The 21095-nt window shown below is 45.1% G+C and overlaps 1 protein-coding gene and 1 pseudogene across 2 annotated transcripts in view; both read left to right on the top strand.

Moving 5' to 3' along the window:
* The window catches only part of CA10 (carbonic anhydrase 10), a 406232-nt gene that overhangs the window by 214927 nt on the left and 170210 nt on the right, over positions 1–21095 (top strand). The gene's annotated exons all lie outside the window — the stretch shown is intronic.
* On the top strand, positions 7251–8032 carry LOC132218486 (kunitz-type protease inhibitor 2-like; annotated as a pseudogene).

The following is a 21095-nucleotide window of genomic DNA, read 5'->3' as shown; positions in this document are numbered from 1 at the left end:
CCGGAGGGAAGCCGGTGCTGGTAGCTGGGGTAAGGAAGGCCTACTCTAGCATGAATTTTCGTGCATTGGGCCTCTAGTTTACCAATAATTCTGCATGTGATTCAGTAGTTTTTCAACAGCTCTTTTTTAAAAAAACTTCATAAAATCTTCCATTTTTTGGAAAATTTAAAAATTTATTTTATAATCAACTTACAAAGTATATTTATAAGACTGCATTTTACAAGAATCCACTAGAGATTTGCAATGATGTTGACAAAGATGCTAGCATTAAGTGGGGACTGATTTTGAATGGGGACTGATTTTTCTAAGTGGTCAATTCAGTAATGAGTATGTTGGTACAATTGGGAATTCACTTCTCTCTCAAACCTGGCCACTCTGTGGAGACGCCAGTCATGAAAACCCAGATAATCAGGACTCTCTGACTTTTTGATTTTTCTACAACCCTACCCCCATCCTGCTAAAGATACCATTGAGATCTTTTCATCTTTTTTAAAGCAGCACTGTAAAAAGTTAAATAACATTGGTAGAATCACTTCAGTGTATTGAGTAGGGAAAGGATGATGTATACAGCTGAAGAATGTTTCTAGGCCTGAGTTGCAACAGGAACTTTTTTTATTGAAGATGAACCACCATGTCTCAGATAATGGGCACAAAGGATGGTGCCTTGGCTCCTAAGAGACTTCATATGGGAAGGAAGTAAGCCAGTGTTGCATGATTCTCGTTTAACCTTCCCTGGAGCACAGATCTGGAATTTGTCCTTTAAAAGTCCCTTCCAAAAAAGGGGGGGGGGGGGACATCTATAACACTCCCAACAATAAAGATTTAAAATAAAAAATAAAGACAAAGGCAACACAATAAGATGGCACTTCAAACCCATTAGGATGACTGCTATCCAGAAAAATGGAAAATAGTAAGTGTTGGAAAGACAGGGAAAAATTGACACCCTCCTGCCTGGCTGGTGGGAATGTAAAAATGATGCAGCCACTGTGGAAAAGTTTGGTGGGTTCTCAAAATAATTAAACATAAAATTACCATATGATCCAGTCATTCCATTCCTAGGTATATATTCAAAATAATTGAAAGCAGGTCTTCAAACAAAAACCTATACACAGTATGTATAGTTAACAATAATGTATTGTACACTTACCATGTGTTAAGAGGATAGATCTCATGTCAGGGGTCCTTACCATAATAAAATATTTTTAAACCTACAAATCTATAATAATAAAAGCATAATATGCTAATTAAACCAGACGTCCTTCCAGACAACCTTCCAGACGAAGCTGGGGCTGCAAGGGAAGCCTGGGTCCCGGGTGCCAGAGGGAAGCTGGTGCCGGCAGCCGGGGGAAGGAAGGCCTACTGTTGCACAAATTTCATGCATCGAGCCTCTAGTATAAAATAGAAGTCCCTTCCAGATGAAGTCTTGAACCAGTGTTAAAGGCAATTGGAGTGACTAAATAAATAAGAGTCTGTCTTAGTCTTGCAAATGCAATAGGTTAGTCAAAGGCTATGTGGTTAGAGGGTTATCAGTTAGTGAAGTTTCCTGAGCCCAGTGTTAGGGGCCCACGCACATCATAGCCTGTCCACCTCACTTTAAGTGAATGACTCCTTCCCATAGCAACTCACTCCACTCGCAATCTATCCACTAGGAATGTGCTAAATACTCAGAGTTTACCCACTGATTTCAGGGAACAGACTGCTGCTACAGATGTCTCCATGGTTTCTTCTGCAGCTGGTTTTATAACTTCACTTTTCTCTGGGTGAATTTGGCTGCCCACCTCAGTATTCCCATCAGTCCCAGCTTCAGTGCAAAAATGATGAGTATTCAGCAGTGGATACAGTCATAGTACTTACTCTTCGTATGTAACTTAACAAAGCTGTGTATAAGCATTCCTCCGGCTTAATCTCTGGAGATAACCCATTGGCACCCCCCACTCTGCTCATTTTTTCTGCAACAGAAATGCATTTTTGTTTGTCTCCCATAGGTTTGTGTGTAAAATCAGAAAGCCAGTCGAAGACAGGGTTTTGGGTTATAGGGTTTCATATACTGTTATTCTTCTCAGACTGAATGCTTAAATTTTAATTACTTATTGATTTATTGATGTAATTTTTACTAAAAACAAAAATGGTTTCAGATGCATGAAAAATAAGTGATTAGCTCTCTTTGTAAGTGCATATGTGAGTTCCAAGCCGATGGTGCCGTATCTTTTACAGGGATGTGTTTCCAACAAGGAAATCTAGGAGCCGCTCACCAACCCTTCAAAACCACACATAGCGCGGACAGTGACTGTCATCTCTGACGCTGCACACACTCCGAGAGTAGCACAGAGTTATGTGATGTGGCAGGACTCAGTCACGCCGGTCATGTCTAATGACTGCACGGAGATGTTTTGATATTTCTGCAGCTGCTAGCCCATGGGCAGCCAGCTCTTGAAATCTCCAGATTTTCTTTATAACTGTGTCACTCTGGCCGTAACCAAAGTTCCTTGCCCAGAAACCGTCCTCTTTCTGAGCCTGGCCCTATTGTACAAGTAATAGCATGCTTTGTTTTCATTTTGGTTCTTTCTCTTTGAAAATAAAAAATCTTATATGCAGGGAGTGGCGGTAGCAGGCTCTGTTGACTGCTCACGTAAAATCTGCTCTCTGCCTCTTCGATGATGCAGCACTGAATTTATTCACGTAGCCTCTCTCGGGAACCAGGGGGGCGGGTCCTAAGGAGTGTAAGCCCACCATGGTCATCTCCCACCCCTTAAAGGTGACTGGCTTAGAGCCAGACACATGGCCCTATTCAGGCCAGGGAGATGAGAAATTCTTAGGGCACTGAAGGGAAATGTTCCCTTGCTGCTAAAAAGGGGCAGTCCCTTCTCTTTCCCTAGTCACGGGCATGCCTGCCTGTGATGCCTGGAACTGCTGATGAAGCAAAACCCCACAAAGGAAGGTAGGGTGACAGTGAAGTGGGGTCAGAGCCCTGCTGTACCCTGCCTGGAGCCTTGCCCACCCATGGACAGCTTGCGCTGTGAGATAACAAATCTCCTTACGTTTAAGCTGGTCGAGTCCAGGTTTTCTGCTACTTGCTGCCAAAGTGTTTTGACATAGTAGCCAAAATAATAAATCGACCCATGCTCTGTCCTTTGTTTGGAGGGAGCTTCTGCCCTTATTTACCTGGTGATTTTCAAGACTAGCCAAGGCACCCACTCTTCACAGTGGAATGAACCACAGCCTCATCCAATTCCCCAGGAAACCTTGTATACACATCCTGCTCTTTAGCCTCTTTACGTGGGCTTCTTTGTGGATGAGTGTTCTCACACTCACATTAGAAGTTCCCCTCCAGAGGAGCCAGATCTGCACCAGAAGCAGTACCAGGGGCACCGTTCAGTAAAGTGTTTACCAGCAGAGAAGGTGCGTTCTTGTGCACATTGGTGGCTTAGAAAATAGGCAGCCACACTTAGACAATAACAGTCACATGGGTATGTGTGGAGGCCATGAAACCCGAAAGGGGGCCGTGAAATACAACTGTTGGTATATATATATAGAGGTAGGCAAAGGCACGTTTCTTGGTTGTTTGTATGGAAAACGACCTGCAGGTGGGTCGTTGGTTAAATCACCAGCCACCATTACCTAAAAGATACATCATAAGTAAGGAGATGAAAGAAGAGTAATAATAAAGATAAGAAGACAAAAAATACCAATAAATAATACTATATATATATATATATATATATATATATATATATATATATATATATAATGCAAAGTGTCCCCTCAGGAGTTTGACTGGGAGACCGGGAGTTTGATTGATCGCTATGATGTGTGCTGACCACCAGGGGTTGGCAGCAGTGGGGTGCTGAGGGAGCGAGGGAAGGAGGAGGTGGGGAGGCGGGGAACCTGATGGGTCCTGATTGCTGGCCAGGCCTAGGGACCCCATCCATGCACAAATTTGGTGCACCGGGCCTCTAGTCATTAATAACTAAATAATAATAGGAGAATAAACTCTGTGTTTCTCATACTCACAACTGTAAGCCTACTTTTGCCCACATGGATAAGTCACATGGAGGGCAAATATAAATGACATGTGACTGAAGACTTGGTGCTGGGGTGGGAGGGTGAAGCCTTGGCTTAGGCAGCTCCAGGAAAAGGGGAGGGAGAAACCAAGAGCATGTCCTTCCTGAGGGCAGCCAAGGGCTCTCTGTGTTACGTAGAATCTGGTCCCCTCCACGCGAGCAGGAGCCTGGCCGCTGAGAGTGAAGGCCATTACCATCTGTCTCTACTGCTCTCACTGAGGCCTTCCAATATGACTTCAGCTCTGCTTCCAAGCAGCCACATGGGTCTCGTGAAGTGGGCCCAGCCCTGTTTTGCATTCTGTTTCTTGACATAAACTGTGAGTTCATTCTCCCCAAGGCCTGCCTCTGCTGCTGCTTTGGTTTCGGTGTTGATCTGTGTTGTTTAAGGAATCTGGAGTAATCGCCATACATTTTTGCACAGTGGTACTGATGTTTTGCCTCCTTGCACAAAAACTCCTGCCTTGTCCTGACTGTGGTCTGTTCCTGTTGACGATGCCTTTGTGAGGTCTGTCCTATTGGTAGTTTCCTCTACTTGTATGATCTCCAGGAACTCCGACACAGCAGGTCCCAAACTAAAGTCATCCTCCTGTCTTCAGGTGTAGAATTACTCTCCAACGTCAAAAACATAGGAAAGAGCTCTAATTTATTCCTCCCTTTATCTGTCATCTACTAGCTCATTATTCGTTTTTATTATTATAGCCACAAGGAATTATTTTATTTATATTTATGTAAATACTAGAGGCCTGTTGCACGAAGAGATTTGTGCAATAGGCTTTCCCTTCCCTTGGCTGCTGCACCAGTTTTTCTCTAGCACCCGGGACCCAGGCCTTCGCTCTGGCTGAGCTCTGGACAGAAACCCCTCACCCCACCACCAGCCGTCAGGCCTCGCTGCTCCGCTGATCCCAGGGGCATGAGGCCTCGCTGCTCAGCCGGCTTTGGGTAAGTCTAGCTTCGCTCCACCGCTTGGAGCCTACATATGCAAATTAACCACCACCTTTGTTGGTGGTTAATTTGCATATCACCCTGATTAGCCAATGGGAAGCATAGTGAAGGTATGGTCAATTGCCCTTTTTGTCTTTTATTAGATAGGATATACATATAAATATAGAGATATAGATAGATAGATAGATAAATAAGATTGGGTTCACAGTTCAAGTTGGGACAGAGATGCCCAAATAATGTGATGACAAGAGTTGTATCCTGCCTTTTGGCCCATATCAGCTACCCAGTTAATGTCAAATCACTCATTTTTCCCAGAAAGGAAGAGAGCGTGTAAGAGCATGAGCTTTGGAATGAAGAGGACTGGAGGGAGGGGGTTAGGGGTAGGGGTGGTGTTGAAAGCCTGCCTTGGCCCTTGCTGTGTGGTCTTGAACTAAAGAAACAGTCAACCCTTCATGGGTTCTATGTTGAACACTGTCCTGCTAGTTAGTGCCTTCCCAGCCTCACCAGTGAGGTGGGTGCTGTCATTCGCCCTGATTACAGGTGAAAACCCTGAGGCTTCCCACAATTTGTCCAAGGCCACACAGTTAAGTTATGGACCCCAGATCCATCTCTGCCAGAATGCCAAAGCTGCTGGTTATCTCCTCGGTCCCAAGTTGGTATCTGTACAAGGAGGCCAGTGCTTACTTTCTGGGGTCAGTGTGAGGAATAAGTTACCCAGTAGAGGCCAGTCCCCTTCCACCTCGTCTGACCAGAACACTTCATCTACATGTTAAGGACCCCACTGCTCATCCAGTGCTTGTGTTGCTAATTCCCAGAATTGATTTGCATGTGGATTCCTCTATCAGAGTTGTATTTGTATACATTTTTTCAAAGTTTTCTGAGTTTCAGTCTTCCTTTCCATTTAGGCCCTTGTTTGTTTGTTTTTTTTACTTTCTCTCATTTTCTTTTATTGTCTAAAGTTTTACATATGTCTCCTTTTTCCCCAATTGACCTCCCCCTCCCCCCCCACCCCCTGCCCCAGCCATTCACACCCCGGGCAAGCTCCCACTGCCCCAGTGTCTGTGTCCATTGATTATGCTAATATGCATGCATACAGGTCCTTTGGTTGCTCTCTAACTCCCCCTCCCCTACCATTTGTCTTTAGATCAATCTATTCTTGCTCATCAAATTATGTTGATCATCATATCCCACATATGAGTGAGATCATGTGATATTTATCTTTCTCTGACTGGCTTATTTCGCTTAGCATAATGTTCTCCAGTTCCATCCATGTTGTTGCAAATGTTAAAAGTCCTTTCTTTTTTATAGCGGCATAGTATTCCATTGTGTAGATGTACCACACAGTTTTTTAATCCACTCGTCTGCTGATGGGCACTTAGGCTGCTTCCAAATCTTAGCTATTGCAAATTGTGTTGCTATGAACATAGGGGTGCATATTTCCTTTCTGATTGGTGTTTCTACTTTCTTGGGATATAGTCCAAGGAGTGGGATCACTGGGTCAAATGGGAGTTCCATTTTTAGTTTTTTGAGGAAACTCCATACTGTGCTCCACAGTGGCTGCACCAGTCTGCATTCCCACCAGCAGTGCACGAGTGTTCCTTTTTCTCCACATCCTCTCCAGCACTTGTCGTTTGTTGATTTGGCCCTTGGTTTTCTTTAGTTACCTAATAGCAGGCAAGCCTCTTCCTGCCAATCTGCTAAGTTCCTCCAGGACCCTGTCCTTCCTTTCATACCTAGTCATCAGCTAGTGCTTGGACCAGCCTGAGGACTGACCTAATATCTGATGAGCCATCCCATGCCTTTCTTTCACATCACTGAAATGTCTACTTACCACTTCTGTCAGGTAGAGCCTTTTGTCCACAGAGCTCTGTGCATGGGTGGAAAGCACTGGGTATATGTAAAGCCTGTTGCTTGTTGCTTCTTTTAGTCAATAGTGAGCCAGGCGCCTGCTCTCTGTGCGCCCTCCCCCCTCCCCAGAGGGTAACTGCCACCTGGGCTAGCTCCTCCCAGGCAGCCACTGGCTCCAGCCCCCACTGAGCATTGATTGGGTGAGGCACGTGGCTCCATTCTGAATGGTGGAGAGTCGCTGAGAGTCACTGGGGGCAAAGGGGCCAGTGAGGCCATTCTCCCCCATTGTGGGCAGAGGAGGCAGAGTCCAGGCACCAGAGGGGCTTTTGGAGACTTAGAAGCGAGCATCCATCCGCACCTGAACTTGAGACCTGAACTTGAGACCGGGTGGAGCCCGTCATGGCGCTGCTCTGTGGGCCAAGACGGTGCAGGGTGCTCCTCGCCCTGCTGGCATCTCTGCTCCTCTTTGGGGCCAAGGCGGCCAATGGAGAGCGCGACATCCACGACTTTTGCCGAGTTCCAAAGGTGGTGGGGAGATGCCTGGCCTCCCTCCACAGGTGGTGGGGCAATGCCACCTGCCGATCCTGCCAGCAGTTTGTATATGGAGGCTGCGGAAGGAGCGGCAATAACTACCTGACCGAGGAGAAGTGTCTGCAGAAGTGTGCTCATATCCCAGGGCACGCCATGGACGATGCGGCCACCAGCAGCAACCTGGCAGATTCCACTGGCCTGAGTATCCCCAGAAGGCAGGGTTTTGATGGCCCCCTAGCAATATTTTCAACTACGAAGAATATTGTGCTGCCAAGGTGGCCACCGGGCCTTGCCCCGCATCCTTCCCACGCTGGTACTTTGATGCCAAGAACAACTCCTGTGATCGATTTATCTATGGAGGGTGCTGGGGCAATAAAAACAACTACCTCTGGAGGAGGCTTGCCTGAGCCGCTGCCTTGGCCAGTGGTCCTACCCGGCCCGGCCCCCACAGCATCGTCAAGGACCTGTCGGAGCTGATAGAGGTGATCCTCACCCTCTTGGTGGGTCATGGGCTGCTCTACCTGGTCGTGATGGGGTGGACGCAGTTGGACCTCGCCTTCAGCTCCAGGGACGATGAGGACCCCCTCTTGATAAAGAGAATCTGGGGAGGGAGTGGAGAGACAGCTGCAGAAAGCCCAAATGGTGTTTAAAATAGATTGATTTATGTTGTTGCGATCATTAGGGCTTTCGCTCTGTTTGTTACTTCAGCAGTTAAGAAGGCTGCTTCCTGGGTCCCCCAGGCAGGTTCGCTTTGGAAACCCTCCCCAAGAAGGGCTCGGGTTCATGTTGGGATGGCCTGGCCCCAGACCAGAGTGAGTGCCCCTTTGATTTCTTTCCTCCAGGTACAGTTTCCTTTATTTATGGTGAAACTTTCCCCTTCTTTCCTATCACAAAAGTGATGCTTTAATAGTTTTCTTTGTTTTGTACATAAGCAGAAACAGAAGTTTGTGGTTGTTTTAGTTAGAATTCTGAAAGGAAGAGAGTAAAGTATAGACGTTTAATAAAAAGGGTGTCCCCTTTTAAAATTTAACAGAACAAAAACAATGAATGCATAATTAACCAAGGACTGTGAATCCCTGATTTCATACATTGTGTCTCCCTCCAACAAACGGTTTTTGAATGCCTGCTGTTGTGCCAGGCACTGTGTTGGGTATCAAGGTTTCAAATGTTATACAAAAAGAGTTCTGCCTTTAGAAAGCACACAATTTAGTAGGGGCTAAAAAAATCAAGACATGAAAACAAGATAACTTTATTATTCATTGAGGTCTATACAGGGCACAGTGGTGATGGATGGGCAAGAGGGATCCCGTCTTTGATGGGGAAAGTGGAGAAGGGTCAGGCAGGAGCAGGGCCACAGAAGGTGCCAGAGAGCTTGTCTATAGACTGGCTTGAGCAGAATTGTGTTTTCCAACCATCTTCTGTCTGAGAAGTACAGGGTGTGTCTGTAGAAATGTTCTCTGTCTGAAGATAGGGGGTGACTTGCTCTGTTACGGAATGCTTCATTGGATTTCCATGAAAGTTTTGATAATGCATCAAGTCATTCCAGAAAGTAATTGTCAGTCTTTAAAGAAAATAAGAAACAAGGCTCTTTCTCTCTGAGCAATAAATGCATTCAGCTCCTCCTGGCAATTAAGCAGCCCTATCCCCTGTCACTGAGTTAGTGCACAAGCCACTTGGTGGCAGTTCTCAGGAGTTCTGAAGCGACAGATTACTAACAGCCACATTTCCATGGGGCTTTGGAGGCAAGTGGAAGTTGATTTAAGAGGTACTGGTTCTACCAAGATCTTTCCTACAATAGAATAAATCAGTCAGTACATCAAGAATGTGTATCCAAAAAGCCTAGACTATAATTGAGATGCAGGCAAGACAATTAGTGGGAAAATGCCCAAATTCAGGTCCCAGAAGCCCTGATTCTAGCCTTTCATTAACTTAGAAGACTTGGAGGTTTATCAACTATCTCTCTGGGGCTTAGAATTTTAAAATCTGTGAATAACTATTTGTAAAATGAATGAATGAATGAATGAATGGATGGATGGATGGATGTAAGATGAAGATGGTAATGCCTGCAGCAGCTACTTCATACACGTTTTAAGCACAGTGATTCATTCTATTTTGATAAGATAAGATGCTTCAAGAAACTTGCATTTCAATTTTTAAGTCAGTGGTGGTAAATATCTCTTGAAGGGTTTCAGCATCTGAGAATATACATATTCTTTAATCATCCAAATTAGTCCTTGACCAGGAGAGAAGAAATAATAACTTGAAGAGCAGGTGTTATATTGCATGTCTGTTAGATAATTAGCTGGCTAGGATCTCCAAAAATCTAGCCTCCTATGGACTAGACTCAAAAAAAAAATTGGAAGTTGTAAACAATGGAAAGCCTTCAATAATAATGAAATAATGACAGTCTTAATCCTGTCTGTTAAAGTAATTGTGTTGGCTAATGCTTTCAGTGCAGCATTCTATAGTGGACAAAACTTACATATTGGAACAAAGACGCCTGATTTATATCAGTTGCATGACCTTAGGCAAAATATTTTAAAAGTCCAAATCACTGTCCAGCCCTCGTGGCTCATTGGCTGAGCGTCAACCTATGAACCAGGACAGCGATGGGGAACCTTATGAGCTCGGCGTGTCAGCATTTTGAAAAACCCTAACTTAACTCTGGTGCTGTGTCACATATAGAAATTTTTTGATATTTGCAACCATAGTAAAACAAAGACTTATATTTTTGATATTTATTTTATATATTTAAATGCCATTTAACAAAGAAAAATCAACCAAAAAAAATGAGTTCGCATGTCACCTCTGACACGCGTGTCATAGGTTTGCCATCACTGAACCAGGAGGTCACGGTTCAATTCCAGTCAAGGGCTCATGCACAGGTTTCAAGCTTGATCCCCAGTAGGGGGCACGCAGGAGGCAGCCAACTAATGATTCTCTCTCATCATTGATGTTTCTATCTCTCTCTCCCTTTTCCTTCCTCTCTAAAATCAAAAAAAAAATAAAAATAAAAATAAAAATAATATATATATATATATTTGCAGTCAATGGTAAACGGGATCTAGCCTTTCATACTGAACATTACAGGATGCCATAATAAATAAATGAAATTTTACATATACATAGCATCTGCCCAATGTTTGTGTTCCTGTCCTCACTCCAGTTGACTTTATAGAGAAAGGTCCTCTCCATGTCAGGTGCTATGATAATGCTAAAAGAGGACACATATTTTCTAGAAAACCAACTTGCAAAGAAAAGTTTTACTAAGGTCTTCTCACCCTATTCTGCTTTCAATGATTCTTCCTTGAAGAATTTTCCTGAGGGCTTAGACCTCATACAGCTCTAACCTGAATCTTTTCACTGACTTTCTCCCTAAGTGTGTGTGTGTGTGTGTGTGTGTGTGTGTGTGTGTGTGTGTGTGTGAGAGAGAGAGAGAGAGAGAGAGAGAGAGAGAGAGAGAGAGAGAGAGAGAGAGAGGCATCTGACTTCAAGCCAGAATTGTTTCATTTCTTTTTTTTTTTTTTTAAGAAAGAGAGAGGAAGAGGGAGAGAGGAAAACATCCATGTGAGAGGAACATTGATCAGCTGCCTCCTGCACGCCCCCTGCAGGGGACCAGCTCACAAGCCAGGCATGTGCCCTGACTAGGTATTAAGCCGGCAATCTCTTGGTGCATGGGACAGTGCCCTGAGCCACACTGGCCAGGGCTATGTTCCATTTCTTATGACATCATAAATGTGTTCACACAATATTTCACTTCCCACCTCTTTTCCCAGCCTCACATCCCCCTTCCTTCCTTCATTACCCGGGGTATTTTACTCCCTGGGTAACACCCTCCAATGGAAGGAACTAAATATATACAATGAGAATGAAAACATAAAACGGCTCCTCCTTCTCTCGCATACTCAAGTATCTTCACCTTTGGGGAGGATTCCTGCACCTGTAACTCTCCCTGTCAATCCTCACCCCACAAGTTGTCTCACTGCTTTGTGTCCCCACACTTTACCATCCCGCACACATAATATACTATTATTTTTTGCATGTCCATGTTCCTGATACAGCGGCAGATCCTTGACCATGGTGTCCACAGGCACTGCACATGATGAACAAACTGAACCGATGTCTTTTTCTCCATTCTGAGTGTTCCACTACCTACTGGGAAGGGGTACTCTGTTCTTGGCATCTGCAGGCTAGTGTGGAAAAGACCTGAGTCACTCATGTGGCATGTGCCCTGTCTTTGTGCTGCCTCATCTCTGCCCTTCAACCACCTGTCCATGTCGGTCTCCATCCTGTGAGCTCTGACTGCAAAGAAGGAACCCAAGGAACCCGACTTCTTTACAGCATCAGCTTTGCCCGCGTGCTAGATTCTGATACCTTTTTCAAGGTGCTTATGCGTAGAGCATCTCACTGGATTTACGAAGGGGTTGTAAGATCTTGGGCAGACAGAAAGGCATTTTACCTTCATGGTATGTTTACCTTGGCAAGCAGGAATGACAGGGAGAGAAGGAAAGCCAACCTGCAGGCTAGAGAAAGGATGCCTTGCTTTTTGGCAACGCCAACAAAGTCTGTCGTGTTCCTGTTTGTTTGCTTCTCGCATCCCTTTTAAGTCAATAACTGAAATATATATGTTGAAAACTTGCATGAGAGTTGTGTTGATGGTGCCTGGGAATCTAAGTCTCTTACGTCTTATTTCACTTTTTTCCTTTTTATGCCTCCTCCTCTTTTTCTTCCTCCTTGGGTTTGATCACCATCATTCTCAAAGCATCATGGCTTTGTATGTGCTCTTCCTCCCATCCCTCTTCTACCTGGCTAATCCTGACCCTTGTAGCTCCAATGTCCCCTCTTACCTGCCTCACAGCCCTTCTCTATGCTCCAGTAGCATTCTGTCTTTTACACCCTTATGGCACTTAATGCTAGCACTGCCCATTCAGTTGGCTAAGTGGCCGATTCCCCACCCAACACCAAGGCAGGTATTATATGTTTGATATATTTTCATATAAAATTCATAAAGTACTTAGAGTACTGCCTGTAGGCAGTAAAACTCAATAACTATTAGGAGTTATTGTTGTGGATAACCCCCTCCCACTGTTACATTCCCTGGCACCTAGGAGGTACAAAGTGAATGCTTATTTTATTGAATTGAAAGATAACGACAACAAAACACCTTCCTCAAGAACCTAATCACATCTCGCCTCCTGTTAGTTTGATTTCAGTGCTGGTCCTGGACTCCTGGTATGGCAGAGGAGGGAGCCTGGGAGCAGGTTGGAAGGGGAAGGCCACAGTTCCACTTCTGAGGGGACCCGAGGTAAACCTTGACTCACAAAATAGATCATCAAAGGGAAGTGACCTCTCCTCTCAACCATGTAGTCCAAGGCACAGCCTCAACCCAGATTCAACCTCGCCACCTTCTCTTCCAAGAGCCTCTATGTCTCCAGCACGTTACTCCAGGTGATTGACTGTTTTCTCTTCCCGGGGGAGGGGCTTAGACTCCACACAAGTTGGTGCTGACATCATCCCAGGAATAAACACCCCCTGAGAACCTAATGACCAGCTGCACGATGCTTATCTACAACTCTCTTGAGCCACTGCGGCACAAGACCACATTATTTTTGCCACTGTGTTGAGACCTCTCTCACACTTTGCCTATAAAAGGATAGGGTATCAGAGGGGTGGAACCCATTCCCAGAGCAGAGCCTCACACTGTGTCCAGCCAACATGGCCCCAGACAGGGCTCTGTGGCAGAGGAGATAATGGGGGACTAGTCTTGCTAGTAAATTTCTGCTTGTGAATTTCCCCAATTGAAGCTTTTGCAGGACAGTGAGATGCCTGCCATTACCTTCTGTCCCAACAACGACGACCTTTAATTTCCTGGAAAACCATATGAGATACGTTTCATCAGCCCCTTTTAGCAGTTGAGGAGTCTGGAACTCAACTAATTTAAAGTAACTTGCTCAGGGACTCACAGTAAGTGGAGAAGCAAGGATTCCAGGCCCAGCTTGTCTGACACCAAAGCCTTCGGGCCTTGGCTACCTGCCTCGTGAGCAGCTACCCCTCCCCCCATGAGGATGGGAGATGATGTATGGCTACAGGAAAGGATGCTGCTCACAGCTTCTGGCCAGCCCATGGACATAGATGCTGCTAGTCTCTCTGAACCTGCACTTGAAAAGGAAGTGACACATGTATGGCCCAACTGTATAATGATCCTCTGGACAGCAAGCAGGATCCCTTTCTTCTGAATGATCGCTACTGCACCGATGGGGCTTGCCTGGCGCGTGAGCAGGGCACCCGAGGAAGGAGGCAGCTCCAGGAGGAGCACCTGTTCTCTTCCCCTTTTTCCATGAAAACCTGGAAAGTGCTACGTGCAATCTCACACTATGAAATCAAAGTTTGGAATCACCTCTAAGTCGTTCTCATGCATTCTATGCTGTGTTTCAAAGGGAAAGAATGTGCATTGAAAAGATGTGTTCAGTCTGAAGCCTGCCTCTGAGCATCTGAGATCAATGTGGAGGCTGATTAAGCTGTGCTCTATAGATTTCTGCAGTCAAGTTCATCGAGGCACCCATTTCTCTTCCTCTAATGATGCCGAACCCCAAGCTCTCCTCTGAAGTACTTTAATTTTCACTTGGTCACTGCGAGAAGACAGTGACTTAATGAACTGCAAACAGAAGAAGAAAGTTACATAAATCATCGTTGCATCCTTTTCTGTGGTCTTACCGTGGCTCTTCCTTCATCATTGTGGTGCCTCCCGTGGCTTCTCTGTGCTCGGCGGCGGAAATTGAATTAGAAACCACATTTTCGGCAGTGTAGCACACCAATAAAAACATAAAATGATTAGGATAAATAACAAAGATAAATTACTGTTAGCATGGCACAATATTATTTTATCTTGTATTACAATAATGTTCTCCCAGCTGATTCTTGTTAGATCTTTTATTTATTTTATCTTTTTAGAATATTTAGAAAATATATATATTTTTTCTAAACGTTTGAGGATATATATACATATATATGTATATATATATATGTATATATGTATATGTATATATATATTCCTCAAAAAGTGTATACACACTTAGAATAATTATAAAGGCAGTGTTTATTAAAATAAATTTCATTTTCAAAATTGAGTTAAGTGTATGTATATACACTTTAACAGTTATTTAACAGCTGTTAAAGTGTATATACATTTTGGGGGGAAATGTATATACCACTATTTTCAGGGCAGATTTTTACAAAGTCGACATCCAGGAAGCAATGACTACCCAGCACTCTTATTTTATTCTCTGGCAGACAGTCCTGCCTTTGAAAATGATAAGATAATGAGTTTGAGGTTTCAACATAGCTCTGTGTCTTAAAAGTAGCATTGAAAATTAAAGTGACGTATTAATTAAAGATTAATCAAAAGTGCTAGACCTCTAGTGAATCCAGTGCTTTTTGCTTCGTTCTGAATGGCCCGATTTGAAAGAGTATTTCAATTGAACTGGAATTTTAATCAGCTGGTTGAAAGTTGGGAGAACAAAAAAGAGAGGAAGAACAAGAAATAATCCTGAGGGTAAAGGCTTAACAACACATCAAAGGCTGTTGAAAACTAAGCTCTTACTCTGCGTCATGTTGGAGGGGAAGGATGTTGATAGGAGGAGGCCTGAGTGCCTTGGTTTCTCCTGACCTCCAGGGTGTTGGCATCACTGGGACCCACCAGTGAGAATGGGCAGCCTGCTAATGCCAAAGTGGAGAGCTGGAAACCCAAAACACTTCATGGCACCTTCCGGTAGAAACGCTAATGGAGGGGAAGAGGAATCAAACCTGTTTGACTCCAGATTGCCTGAGTTCAGCAGCTCTCCCTGTGGGAGGGTAGATTGTTACCACCCCAGAACCTCCCCAGAGGCTGGTTGCTCTGCCACTGTCACTCACAAAATCTTGGATCTCAGAACTGAAAAGGCCTTCGGAATCATCCAGCCTCTGTCCAGAGCACGAGTCATTGCTAGAGAAGACCCGTACTGCTTGATTACCTCTAGCGGCAGGAAACTCACTTCTCACCGACGCCACGCATTCCACTGTTGCGTAGCTCACACCGCATCTTCTTCCTTCAGTTGTTCAAAACTTCTCTCCAGTGATAGGATCCTTGTTTTCCGTCTCTGGAGCCTAAAAATGTAAGTGAGATGTAAGGTTGGTTGTCTCATGGTCATTGTCAGGAAGACTGTCTATCAATGCAGATTTTACAAATGTCCTTGGAAATGGAACCAGAATCTGACAGGAAATGCTGTCTCTTGTGAAGTTGGAGTGATAATGGCAATGACTTCACTGGGCCGCTGTGAGAATGGGAATGCCAGCCTGCTAATGAAAGCATCTAGCACAGTGATTCTCAACCTTCCTAATGCCGCGACCCTTTAATACAGTTCCTCGTGTTGTGGTGACCCCCAACCATAAAATTATTTTCGTTGCTACTTCATAACTGTAATTTTGCTACTGTTATGAATCGTAATGTAAATATCTGATATGCAGGATGTATTTTCATTGTTACAAATTGAACATAATTAAAGCATAGTGATTAATCACAAAAACAATATGTAATTATATATGTGTTTTCTGATGGTCTTAAGCGACTCCTGTGAAAGGGTAGTTCGACCCCCAAAGGGGTCACGACCCACAGGTTGAGAACCACTGATTTAGCACAAAGCCTTGTACCCAGTAGGCACCTGATCAGTTGCTAGTTCTCTTCTCTTTCCGTCCCATGTGGTCCTTCTGGGGTTGCACTGGTTTGCAATTGCATGTGTCTCCCTCATGACTCCTTTTCCTAAGTGTTATTAGCATCAAACATTTAAACAGAGCTCCTGGCTACTGCCTTTATTTGCATGGAGCTGATTTTGCAAGATGTCTCAAGAAGAATCCTTCGACCGTCCACCCCCCGCCCCCCCGAATATCAACCACCTCAGCACCTCACTGCTCTTCCCAGCCCAGCCCCTGACAGTCAGCCCCACACAAACAGAGCTGGAGTTTCTTGGGAGCAGAAATTGAGGCTTCAGCAATCATGTATATAACAAATGTGTGCAGACACCGAAGCTATAAACTTGGTAAAGAATTCAAACGCTTTAAAAATTAAAGAGCCAACTGCAGGGAGGCTGCAATGGGCTGTTCGGAGGATTCAGAACACATCCGTGGGGGGCAGCCTATGAATAACACGAATCTCCCCTGCCTACAGTCTTCATTGCTGAGAAATCACTTAGACGCTCCAACAGGGCTCCCTCCGTGTGTCAGGAGGATCTGGAAGAACCAAGAAGCACTCCAGAGCAGTTCTTGAAAGGGGGCTTGTCGGGCCACGTGATAGGATCCGGGAGCCCTCCTGGGACCTGTGCCATCAAGGCTCTCTAACTAGGGGGCTGCTACAGCCTTTTCTATTGGGCCCCCGCCAGCTGGTACTGGCACAGAGCTTGTACTGTGCTCTGAGTCTGCAATTTTGCTCATTAAAAGCAATCATTGGATTCCTGGCCCAGTAGAACAGAGCTGATAGGAGGAGGTGCAGGGGAAACAGCAGCCACTGAACTCCTAGGCTGAGTGAGGCACTGAACACCTAGGCACACATTCTCCTGTGTCGTTCATGCACAAGGTAAGCCCTTAAGCAGGTGAATCCACAAGGGTCCCAGTAGGAAATGACAGCACACATTAGGGTAACTTGGGGAGGGTCTAGCGGAGGGACTGTGTATGTAGGGGGTGTGCAGGGTGGAGAGAAAGCACAGGGAGAGTGCAGTGCCCAGCACTGGCTGTCGCTACCCTTAGACCTATGGGGACAAGTGAAGGACAGTGCCAGGTACAGAGGACTGCCTTCAGGGGAGGAGTCACCTCAGTTGAGGGACACAGTGACCCTGGAAGTAAGAGTGGGAGATGATGGGATAAATTCCCAGACCTCATGCCTCTTCCTTGCTCCAGTCTCCTGCCAGGGACCCCTACTGATTACACCCAACCAGAGGCCAGAGCAGGGAAGCTGACGGTGAGCATAAGGGTCAGCCTCACAGAGCAGAGGCAGGTGGAAAAGGATGGAGGCAGGACCTACCGGTAAAGCAGAGTGTCCCACACAGTGGGGCTGTGAAGGATGCGAGACACGGATTGGCATGAGGAAACCCACCCGGGGAAAATGCGCTCACCTCCTCGCCCCTCATTGCTTTAGAGCTCATGAAGCCTTTGCATACCTCCTTTCACCCGCTGTCTCAACAACCCCATGAGTCGTCGTCCATATTTTACATACAGTTACATACAAAGCTGCCTTCCCCACCTCCAGGCTTCCTAGGTCTGGTTGAGACGTGAAGGTGGAATTTCCTGGAACTGACCTGGTGCTCATTCCACCATGTGGATGACACGCCTTGTTGGTGTCCCCAAAGGGTCATCTCTGCAACAGGACGCTCTGGTCAGTCACTTCCTGCTACGCTCTTCAGGAGGTAGTGCCTTCACTTCCTCCATGTGTGTACAGCACTTTATGCTGCTTCCCATCCACTGTACGGGGAGGCCATGGGAAACCCGCAGCATCCTTAGGTCTCCCAGGGGCTGTGAGGCCACCCATCCCGGGAAGATCCCACTCCTCTGTCCCCCCTTCAGCCTGCACTCACTACTGTCTGTTCTGCTCATGCAAAGAGGGAATCCACACAGTCGATTAAGGGAGATCCCATGTGTTAGAGCGAAAGGACAATCAAGTGCTTTCAGAGATGGAGAGAGAAATGCTGGGGGGCGTTCCCGGAAGGACAGAGTGCTGGTGGCATGTCCGTGAAGGCAACGTGGAAAGGTCGCTTTTCCTCTGGGCCTTGGCAAAGGCTAGGATTGGGGCCAACAAAGGTGCAAGAGGCTCCTGGGCAAGGCACTACTTCTGGATGTAATGCTATGGAATTAAGAACAAAAATAAGTGAATATGTGCAAATGTGAAAATACATGAAGTCCAATAGACTACATGTAAGAGGTTTGGTATACGAAAAGCTGGGATGCTGGAGTCAGACTCTCTGGGTTCACATTCTGTCTCTGACACTCGCTAGCTAATTTTGTGACCCTGGGCAAGTTTACTAGGCTTCTCTGTGTCTCAGTTTCCTCGCATGTAATAGACAAGACAGGTAATATAAGCGCTCCTAGAATTGTTATGAGGATTATACGAGTTCTAAATGTAAAGAGCCTGGCATTGAGTCGATTCTAGATTAATAATTATAATGACATTACAAAGACGTTCTCAGAACCAAAAAAAAAAAAAAATTAAGAAGCATCAAAACCTAAGTAAACCGCCTTTTGGCACACTCTTTGATAATATGTCTTTAGCATTTTTCACACATTCTCTAATCCTGTTCTTCCACATGTGGACATGCTGTGGGTAGACAGGGGCAGCAAGCCTCTGGTGGAGCCTGAGGAAGCATGCTTTTGGCATGTCTAATGGTTTCCATTTCTGATTCAGTCCAATTAGATTGTAAGACTTACACTTCTAGACTCAGCTCTTTCATTTTTCTGCTTTCCACTGACGTTCACAAAATAGCAAGGGAAAGGCAACGAAATGGTGCAATAATTGAAGAGCGTGGCAATGTGGACAGTGGTTCTGACACACTGCCCTGGTGGCTGGAGTGATGCCAACACCCGCTTCCCTATGGCCATTGTTCAGCGAGATGAAGAAGTCGGGATCTGTGGAGTCAGATTGTGCGTGAGAGATGCCACACGGTGATACGTGACCCATCTACCGTGGCTTAACAGAGACCTGTCAAACACACAAAAGTGCAAATGGGTCCAGAGACAAATATCCCCAGGTCCGGGAGCAGGTGCACAAAGGCCCAGAGGAAAAACATGCCTGAAGAATAAGTGATTCCGCACAGAACTGTGACTAGAGCTCAGGCAGGGGTCGGGAGAACATCAACATTTTAAATTAAGATGGATCAGTCCTGGGCTGCACCACGTAGGAGCCTGAGGCAGAAGGAAAAAAGCACTAATCCTGCTCCTTTATGTTTAACTTTGGAGTTTTGTTCACCATGGCTTTTTGACGTTAAATTTTTTATTTTTTTTAAATAGTGCATTAAAATATTATTTATTTTGATTTCTGGTTTTCTTGTGCCCCCCCCCCCTTAAATTTTGCAGGGATAGGTACAACACTTGCCTCGCCCCAATCCCAGCCCTACTAGAGTGTAGGTACAAGGAAAGAATGCATTAAAAGACATGTCTTTGAAATCACCTGGCCTGGGATCAAATCCTGGCTCAGGTTGACCCACTGCCTCATCCTGAATATGTTGCTTTAGGTCAGTGGTTCTCAACCTTGGCTGCACATTAGAATCACCTGGGAATCTTTTTAAAATCCTGCTTTCTGGGCCTCATCCTCCGGAAATTCTGTTTCTTTGTTATGGGGTGGAGCCACAACATTAGTAACAAAGAAACAGAATTTCCGGAGGATGAGGCCCAGAAATCAGGATTTTAAAAAGATTCCCAGGTGATTCTAATGTGCAGCCAAGGTTGAGAACCACTGCCTTAGGTAATTTACTTTCCCTTTAAATGCTTGGTTTCTTCCTCAGTAAAAGGGTAGTCAACCCTAACTCATGGATTTGCTTGTTTATCCACCAACAAATATTTATTGAACACCTATTATGTTCTTGAGATGTAAGAGATAGAGTGGTCATGAAAACAAAACAGGAGTTTCTGCTCTTCTGACATTTCATTTTACTTTGGGAGAGTAATGCCCAATAAAAATAAATACATAATAACCTCTAGCACAATGGTGGTAAGTGCTTAAAAAAAAGCATAAAGCAGGTGAAGGGTGACTTAGAGTGATGGCAGTGGAAGGGGAAGAAAGAGAAGGGACTAGCTTAGAAAGGGTTACTGAAATAAATAAAGGAGATAACTGTCTCTAAAGTGTAGCACAGTGCCTAAGAATCTAGTGCCTTAATAAGTGATTGTTGTTTATCTCACTCAAGTAGAAAAAGATAACTTTGGAGAGGCAGGTTGAGCCCATGGTCATGGCTATACATCCACCTTTGAAGCTGAGACTTCAGGATGTTGGACAATTCTACCACTACGTGCATGGACATAGCATTAAAATGTCAACAGCATCTTTATCATCTGGTTCAGCTCTGGGAGCATGGAGGTCGCTGGCCCTGAGGCTCAGAAGATGCAATTATTGGAAAAAGTTTCACTTACTCCTCCCTCCATAGGGAGCACACTTTGGCTTCACCCTGTTCCTTACAGAGAGAACAGAAGAGAAAGATCAGGTGTGCTGCCGAAGTAAAAAGGATGAGCAAACCAGAAAACATCCCCAAGGTCCCTAGTATACCAAAGTGAACATGATTCCTTTTTGTACATCCTAACATGGGCAGAAAACGTTGCCATTGGCTGGAGCTGGAGGGTCCACTCCAAGGTCTGGAACCCATTCACCCAACTTCTGGCAGGTCAGCTGATCTGGCCTGGCCCACATGGCCCTTTGCCAACACTCTGGATGTGACCGTCCTGGCATTTCACCAACTCATTTCATGGTGCTTGGGTTCCAGCAAAGCAGCATGTAAAGAAAGAAATGAAAGTTTTCTTTTCTTCACCTGGACTTTTTATGCCTGTTAAAAAAACAAACAAAACACAAGGAAAACAAAAGAAAATAAAGTGCTGCCCAGGTTGGAAAGAGTAGGGCTCAGGAAAGGGTTTTTAAAAACCTCTCAGTTAAGAAAACCTCTAGAGAATTATTATGAAACAAAAGAAGATGGGGCAAGGGAGGGGGAGTGG

This window comes from Myotis daubentonii, chromosome 16 (genome assembly GCF_963259705.1).
Source record: "Myotis daubentonii chromosome 16, mMyoDau2.1, whole genome shotgun sequence".
NCBI classification, from domain to species: domain Eukaryota; kingdom Metazoa; phylum Chordata; class Mammalia; order Chiroptera; family Vespertilionidae; genus Myotis; species Myotis daubentonii.
The sequence above is the reverse complement of the archived record's forward strand: the minus strand, read 5'-3'. Positions and strand labels throughout refer to the sequence as shown.